Source organism: Alligator mississippiensis, chromosome 2, assembly GCF_030867095.1.
Source record: "Alligator mississippiensis isolate rAllMis1 chromosome 2, rAllMis1, whole genome shotgun sequence".
Lineage (NCBI taxonomy): Eukaryota > Metazoa > Chordata > Crocodylia > Alligatoridae > Alligator > Alligator mississippiensis.
The window spans coordinates 278,043,022-278,051,667 of record NC_081825.1 but is presented as its reverse complement, the minus strand read 5'-3'; positions in this window follow the sequence as shown (position 1 = coordinate 278,051,667).

Sequence of the window (8,646 nt, the reverse complement as noted above, 5' to 3'; positions counted from 1 at the left end):
TATATAATATGCTTCCTGAGTATTAGTAGAGTTTATAACTGAATTCATCCCAACCATGCTCTGGTTACGTCTAATGAGGATAATTATTACATGGCTTAACTATAATTCTGTATTGATTCTTTTGCGCATGAAAAGCTTTTGTTGGCAAGCATCAGTGGGGAGCCTCAACAAAAGGCATCTTTAACTTGTGTAAACGTTGTTAGTTTGAGGTCTCACCCTAACCTGCTCTCAAGCTAAGTACTTTCTCCTCAATCAAGTAAATATAGCAAAAATGATATAAGGATGGGATTAGATACTGGCTTACACCACAGGGAAAAAATGAAAGTTGGGCAGGAAAAAATGCAGTTAATTCCATCCTGTCAGCAGTGGATATTAAAGATTATTAGTTGGCACACTCAATTATGTGTGAATCACAATAGTGGTACTGTTAAATTTTTATTTAATAATAGAGGCAGGTAGAATGCAGCGTAAATCTGATATCATTTGTTGCGATTGTTTGTTACTTATGGTGATTTTCGGTTATAGCAAGTGCTTAGCAAATTCAGAGGAAAGATTTCCATGCATTAAAAATATCTCTTAGTTTAGGAACACAGTCATTTTAGTTATTTTTGTCAATATGTAGCAAAAAAACTCTGTCTGGAAGTGACTTGAAATCTAAGTACATATATTTCTTTATGAGATCACCAGTGAATCTAGTTGTTCTTTATTATAATTTGTATCATTGCCTCCTGGCTAGTTCCAGGATGGTCTTTGTGTATCATAAACTATAATGCTAACAATTAGCAGAGATTCTCTTTTAAGCTCAGTTGGTAGGAATTTTTGCTTTCTGTATGCTCTCAGTATGCAGTAAAAGAGCTTAAGTCCATAGATTTTTCTGTCCTTGTCATGAAATGCAAGGTGCCCATGGTGTGGTGGTAATTATGGCTCATTATCTCAAGAGTATCCACAGACTGATGGGCATTTTTATATGCAATGAAGGATGCAGTCCTGCAAGGTGTTCTACATGGACAAATCCCTGAATTGTTGTAAAGCCCCACTGTACCAAGCAACACTGAAGACAGATATAAAAATTCAGATATGTGGATCAGTTGGCTCTGTTGGGGCATGAAGTAGATTAACAGCAGAAAAAAATAGATGGGAAGGGACTGTAGTATCTAATGAGATACTATAAATCAGTTTCTTGGACTTACATTTTATCTCTTCCACAGGTCTTTAAAAAAATAAATATTGGTATATTTTTATCATACTGAACTTCTATCATGTTTTTATTTGTTCTTTCACAAACTCACCAATTATTTTTAAGGCCAGAAAAGACTCTAGTGACCATCTAGTTTGATCTCCTGCAGCAGACAGTCCATAACTTCCTAGGATTCATTTCTGCCTTGAGTCCAGTAGTTGTGGCTGAACCAGAATAGCTCTTGTACATAAAACATCTACTCTTCATTTAAAAATGCCTTGTGGTGGAAAATCCACAATCCTTGGTTGATCATAGTGGTTAATTACCCCACAGTACATCATGTACATTATTTCTAATCTGAATTGGTCTTGCTTCAACTTCCTCCCAGTGGATACTGTTATAGCTTTTGGCTAGGTACAGACATTCAAAACACCCAAGGCAGAATCAATCTAGTTATGCAGGTTTCTGTAAGCGGCATAGTTTAGATAAGTAGTGAACAGAAAACACATTCATCATTTTGGGGAGGTGGGGCACGAATCTTAGAACAGGTTCCACCATTTTTAAACCAGCTTGTGTGTGCCAAACTTCTGTTCTGTTATGGGTATAGACCAGTTTCCAATCATTTATACCGGTAAAAGTGTAATGTCTGTGCCTGGCCTTTGTCTGCTAAGACTGAAGAATTCTCTTATCAAGCTTTTATTTCCCCATGTGTTGGCACTTGAAGTATAGACAATAGCTGGTGCTGGAATACTGCATCCAGCTCTAATTTCGTCACATCAGTACAAGGTACAGAGGGCATATAATCTCCTCTTTCCTACTTCGTATTTCTATGTTTATATCTCCAAGGATTGCATTAGACTTTTATCCATTATATCCATTTAACTGGGGAGCTCATGCCTAGCTGAATATCCTATATGACCCCAAGTCTTTTCAGTGACAGTTTCCTGAGATGGACTCAAGTACCAGTTGCTAAATAACATTGCCAAATAACTTTTAATCACCTTCCCTTTGACCTCTTCCTTTGTGTGTTTATGGGGAAGTAAGGTAAATAGGGACTTGTATTTATAGCTTCAAATAAGTCTGCATAGTTGGTCAATCTAAAATCAAATTCGATTCTAAATAAGCTCATTGTGCTTTGAGCTGGCCACTGTCTAAGATAGAAAAATGTATATTAGTGTATTAAGTTCCAGTATAATTGACTTGTATGTTGGGCAGAAACAAGCCATATATGTTTCAGTATAGTCATGGTAAGGTCAGAAATGTAGGTACAAAGAATGTAGGTCACACCTACAGAATAGGGAATATTAGAATTAGAATTACTTTCGTTAGAATTATTGTCAGCAATATTTTGTTCCTCCAAGCAGTTGTCAGTCATCTTGCCATGGTGAAGTCACAATTCTGTAGAAGCTCCTCTCGGATTTCCACTGATTCTGCAAAAGCTGAACATATATATCATATAGTTTCATAGATTTCATAGATGTTAGGGTTAGAAGGGACCTATAAGATCATCGAGTCCGACCCCCTGCCCTGGGCAGAAAAGAGTGCTGGGGTCAGATGACCCCAGCCAGGAGTCTGTCCAATCTCCTTTTAAATACCTCCAAAGACTGGGGCAGCACCACCTCCCTTGGAAGCGTATTCCATATTTTGGCAGCCCTCACTGTAAAGATTTTTTTCCTGATGTCCAGTGTGAATTTGATCTCTTTCAGTTTGTGGCCATTATTTCTAGTTTCCCTGATGGGCGCCCTGGTAAACAGGTATTTAAAACGGGACAGGTATTTAAAACAGGAATGTCCTGGTGAAAACAGGACTTTTTCAACTCCCCTTCTAGCCCACCTCTCTGATGTTCTGCATCCTCCTGCACACCTCCTTCCACTTCCTTTTGGTGCACCCAGTTGAGACTAGAGCTCAGAGAGCAATGAATGTGCTGGAGAGTGGGTTTGAAACAGTGTCCCATTTTGAGACTAGGAAAATATGCTCACCCTAGCTATATACCATTCTAACTAGACTGTAAGAAGAGACTTTTGTGTTACTGCTGACAAGCTAAATAGTCTGATCTTTTGCCTCAGATAGTAACCACATAGAATCATAGGTTTAGCCCCCACAAATTACTTCCCTAAGAGCATTGTTCAATATATTTTAGGAATAAGCACACAAATGTAGAATTTGAAATAAATGTGAAGGATTTTTGCAAGCTACTAGGTATGTACCTAACACTGTAAATAATTTTGTTAGATCCAGGGTTATTTAGAGTACTTTCTGTTTCAGCATGTTGGTGTTTATGGATGATCAGGCTTGACTACTAAGGACTTCTCAAATCCAAATGAGGGCTTTTGCAAATATCACAAAAGAAAGGGAGATTTTTCGCAGCAGGTGATAGGTTTTGCTTTCTGTTGGCACAGCAGTTTTGGCTCAGCTTAGATACTTATTTATTTTATGCAATTCTGAGTGTAGTAAGAATGTTAGCGAAACCCCCCTTGGAAAAAGAAGAAAGGAAACATTAAACCTTTACTCCACATTCTCAATTAAATTATTACTCCTTCAGAGTGAAATTGTTCTTGATTTTTATTGTAAACCTTTCAATTTCTTACATAAATAGCATGATTATATTTACACAAATAGTTGCACCCTGGAGTACAAAAATCCCTTTGTACACAAAAAATCCCTATTAAAGTTCCCTGAAAGAATTTTACTAGTTTAGGCAGCAGGTTCTGTTATGCTAAAACCATGCCTCCATATATTTTTCCTTATTTAGAGCCAAACTCTGTTCACAAATGCAAACAGTCAAGGGTAGGCTTTTTACTTTTGAATTTTGCCCTGGTTCCAGTATGGGAACCCGTGTTCACAATTAGAAAGATGATATTTTAAACCAGGGGTTTTCAAGCTTTTTTAACAAGTGTACGTCTTCTGTCTCAAAGTTTAGCTCATTACCCGTTTCAATTTTTTTTCTTGTTTTTAAGGGGGGGGCAGATTGAGGCCTCTATGGTGAGGGAGGGAGAGGGGCTGGGGCTGGGGCCAGGCAGGGACACGCACTGTTCAGCCAGGGTGGGGTGAGTCATGGGACAGAGCTGCAGGGAGCAGGGGTTGGTTCCCTCCACTGCACGCACCTGAGGAAGGCATGGGGGCTGTGTGCCGCTGGATCTGCATGCAGGGCAGGGTGGGCTGCCACTGCAGGCTGGGGCTGGAGCAGTGTTGGGCTGTTCCTGGTGGGGTGTTGGGCTGGGGCTGCACTCAGGGCGGGTGGTGGCAGCACTGGGAGAGGGGATTGGGGGGGCAGGGCTACAGTGAATTCTGGAGTGGCTGCAGCCTCTCCTGTAGCCCTGCTCCTATAGGCCCCCCACGATGAGGGAGGGAGTGGGTCTGCAACAGGCTCTGCTTAGTCAGGGTGGGGTGTGGGACAGAGCTGTGAGCAGCTCATCTGGCAGGTGTGGAGGGGGGGCAGCTTCTGCTGTTGCATGGACCACCAGGAAGGCATTGGGAGCCTGTGGTCTCAGATCTGCCCACAAGGCAAGAGTGGGTTGCCACTGCAGTCTGAGGCCAGGACTGTGCCAAGCTTCTCCTGGCAGGGGGCTGGGCCAGGCTGTGCTCGGGGCTGGTGGTGGTAGTGCTGGGAATGGGTCTATGGGGGGGGCTGCAGCTCCCCCAGAATTTGCTGTAGCCCCCCCAACTCCCCTCCCAGCTCAGCTCAGCCCAGCCCAACACCCCCACCAGGAAGAGCCCGGTGCTGCCCCAGCCTGAAGCAGCAGCCCACCCTCACCCTGCATGCAGATCTGGAGACACCACCCCCCATGCCCTCTGGGGTCTGCGCAGTGGCAGGAGCTGAACCCCACCCCCACCAGACAAGCCACTCATTGCTCCATCCTGTGCCCTGCCCCAGCTGAGCAGTACCTGCCCCAGCTCCACTCCCTCCCTCACTGTGGGGGCCTACAGGTGTGAGGCTGTGGGCGGGGCTGCAGCCACTCCAGAATTCACTGTAGCCCCCCAAACCTCCCTCCCAACATTGCCGCCACTAGCCCGGAGCACAGTGCAGCCCAAGCCCCCTACTGGGAAGAGCCCAGCACAGCCCTGACTTCAATCTGCAGTGGCAGCCTGCCCTGCTCTGTGTACAGATCCGGGGGCATGTGCCCACCACGCCCTCCTGGGGGTGCACATAGTGGCAGCATTGGGAGAGGGGGTTGGATGGGGCGGGCTCACATGCAGCTGCCACCACTGCCATCACCACCTGCTGCCACTGCCATTACCCCCCTTGGCCACACCCTGTGTCACTTTCTAATGGCCAGTTGAATGTGTGGCTCTGTGGGTTGCTGATGGGCCTTGAGCCTGGCCAATCGTGTGCCACCAGGGACAGACACAGAACACACTTCCTTCCCACCCCCACCATTCAGACCCTCATGGCTCTGCAGGAAGAGAGTGGCCGCAGCGCCTCCTCAGTGTCAGCTACTGGCTGAGGGCAGTGGCTCAGTGGCCAATCAGGGGAGCAAACTGGGGTGGGGGGTAGGGAGGTGCCGCAATGTGCCACATGGGTCCAGGGCACTGGTGCACCCCTCCCCTTCCCCTGGGTAAGAGGTGAAGTGTGGGAATGTATCAGGGGAGATGCCACCACCATGGCCCAGCTTTGTCCCTGCCCACCCACCCATATGTACCCTGATGATCTTTCTAAGTACCCCTAGTTGAGAGCCCCTATTCTAAACCACAGTAATAAAAACTGGGACCTTGTTGAAGCCAATTATCTGCTTTTAGAAGCTAGATAGCAAGTGTACACACAAGTACTGATTCACCATTGAAAAAAAAGCTAGTGAGATTGTACACCTACTTGTAGCAAAGTGACATGGGACCTAATCCTGCTCTCATTCACATCAATGGGATTCTTGCTTTCTGTCATGTATTTCTGAGGGTATGTCCTGTGTAAAGAGTACCATTTATATGTTCCAGAGTAGCATTCTTCAGCAATCTCTGTTCTTGGCAAGCTGATTTCTAAGCTAGAATCAGTGCAACCCTGTCTATATGTAGTGCTACAGCTTGGCTGAGCACTTTGAATTTTGTAGAGCTACAAATGAATGTGTATTATGTGTCATGGAGTGGCAAGTGCTGTCACTCAACAGTGCCAATGGATCCACCTCATGGATATGGCTATGATGCTCCTGTCTTAAGAGCCAGTGCGTACAATATGTTTGCTGCAGAGCTGTGGCCTAAGGCTCCTATAGTCATACTTTTTAATCAATGGGAGGTGTTGGGCCTTAGTTCAGAAGAGTAACTGACACCTTTCACTGGCCTTCCTGCTTCATTCAGGTTATATACACAAGATTGTCAGTGAGTGACAAAGTCCAAGGCTGCCTCCTGTAACCACATGAGGCTGAGCAGCTCGGACAAGGAGCTGGACAGAGGCTGGGTTTCCCTGGCAAGCATAGGAATGGGTTGATGCTTATCTTCAGGTGCAGAGCTGGTGAAGATGTAGCGGTGCACAGCGCTGACACTGCAGTTTGTAAGTACTTATGCACTGTGGCTGAAGAGTAAGATGAGCAGTGACTTAAAAAAACTGCACCCGTTGCTGGAGCTAAAAGAGCCCAGTAAGTCGGTGAGTGGAGGGGAAGCCAGCAACATGCCTGTGTTGGTCACTCCTGGCAGCATCTGGACAAGTGGACAGAGCAATTCCTCCGACTGGAGATCTAAAGGGGTTTCCAGCATTTGGTCAGTGCAGGGCAATGGAAACGTGAGCTTAGCACAGACGCACGCTCCCTGTTACCCTAGGACAACGTCCTGGATAAAACACCGAGGTGGGGCCTCAGGCAGAAGCTCAGCAGACGAAGACTTTACAAGTGGGTATAGCGAGTTATAAAAAGTGCAAGGGACAAGGGTCCTAGCCCCAAGGGTGGACAGGAACTTTTATAGCTTAATTGAAGAGATGCCAGTGACTTATGAAATGGAAGGTAGACTATCCCAAGCTTCAGGCACACTGGATGCAGGGAAAACCTTGCTTGGTTGATGATAGAAAATTGGTGTGGATAAAAATTAATGTGATGAATTAATCAGTACTTAAGTTCAGAATCATTATTTATTCCTTTTATTCATGAATTGGTAAATTTCTATATTTTGGGCCCACACATGAATAGGAGATTTCTGGATCATGATATACAAGGACTGGACTGAAGAGTAAATCATAATACAGATATAGAATCAAGTAATTAAAAAAGCCTCAACTCAAAGGAAGGGTAAACAAAGATAAAAGACAAAGAAAGTTCATGCCTTGCTGAAAACTGAGACAGCTGGAGCCAGCAAGCCTCAGTTGGCAAGTGGATGGGGTGTAGAGGAGGCAAAGCCCCAAGGAAACACCATTGAATGGGAGCCGCTCAATGTAGTCTGCCCATTATAGGAACCTTCCTTTTCTTTATTCTTTGTTGAGATCATGATGTGGTGGGCAAGTTAAGGGAGACTTCTCATGAGTGAGTGGCCCAGAGTACCTGGGAGCAGACAGTGCAAGACTGACAGAATTCAACAACATGGTGTAAGGGTGTGACACACCACCTGTTTTGGTCCAGGCAGGTACAATGATGCAATACAGTATCATGCAGATATACCTGAACTAGCTCACATAACGGAAGCAATACAGTCGTTGCTGCACAGTACTCCATTTGGGTTAAATACCCTTGGGTGCATCTACACACGTGCTTTACTGCAGTTGACTAATTAGCTCATCAGTAAAGCATCACAGTCTACACATGTGCCAGTATTAGGGCTTAGTAGATTAACTCTGTTGTTGGGGCAGAAGGGTGCTAAAGTGCAGGACTGCTTGTTGCCTAAACCCGCATTTTAGCATGCTCATTTCCCAGCCAGTCCCCCTGCCACCTAAAGCTGCCACCAGAGCCCAGGGCTCCCTGTCAGCCTGGGGCTACTCCACCCCAGCCCAACCTGTGGTCCTGGGCACACATATAGACACTGTGCCCAGGAGCAGCTACCTCTGGTGCAAACTGCACTGGAGTTTATCAGGTTGCCTTAATGGCACATATTGGTGCACCCCCTGTGGAGAAATCTGGGTGGAGTAAAGATGTATGCCATGTAGACATACCTATGGTTCAATCTACTGAAGTTTAGTTAAACACTGGGTTTAGCTCTCTCCCTAAAATAATGCCAACTTATTTTAAGTTGCTCTTACTAGACTTTAATATTTTTTCTTACTGTTTGTATGAATTTCATCCATTTGTATCTGGAAGCAGGACCTGGCATTCTGATCCCAAATGCCCAGTACAATTGTACTGTAAACCTCTCATAAACCTATAACCTTGGATTAGCCAGTTTTATTTGTCTCATTCCTGTAATCAATATATTTATCAAAACAGTGTGTCTGGTGTGGAATAAAGTCCTCATGATAATTTGAAACAAGGATTGTGCTGAAACATTTGTCTTTGATTCCATCAGTATGTGCATGTTTTCACTCTACATGAACATATGGGCATGCCAGTGCTCTTTAGAAGGTA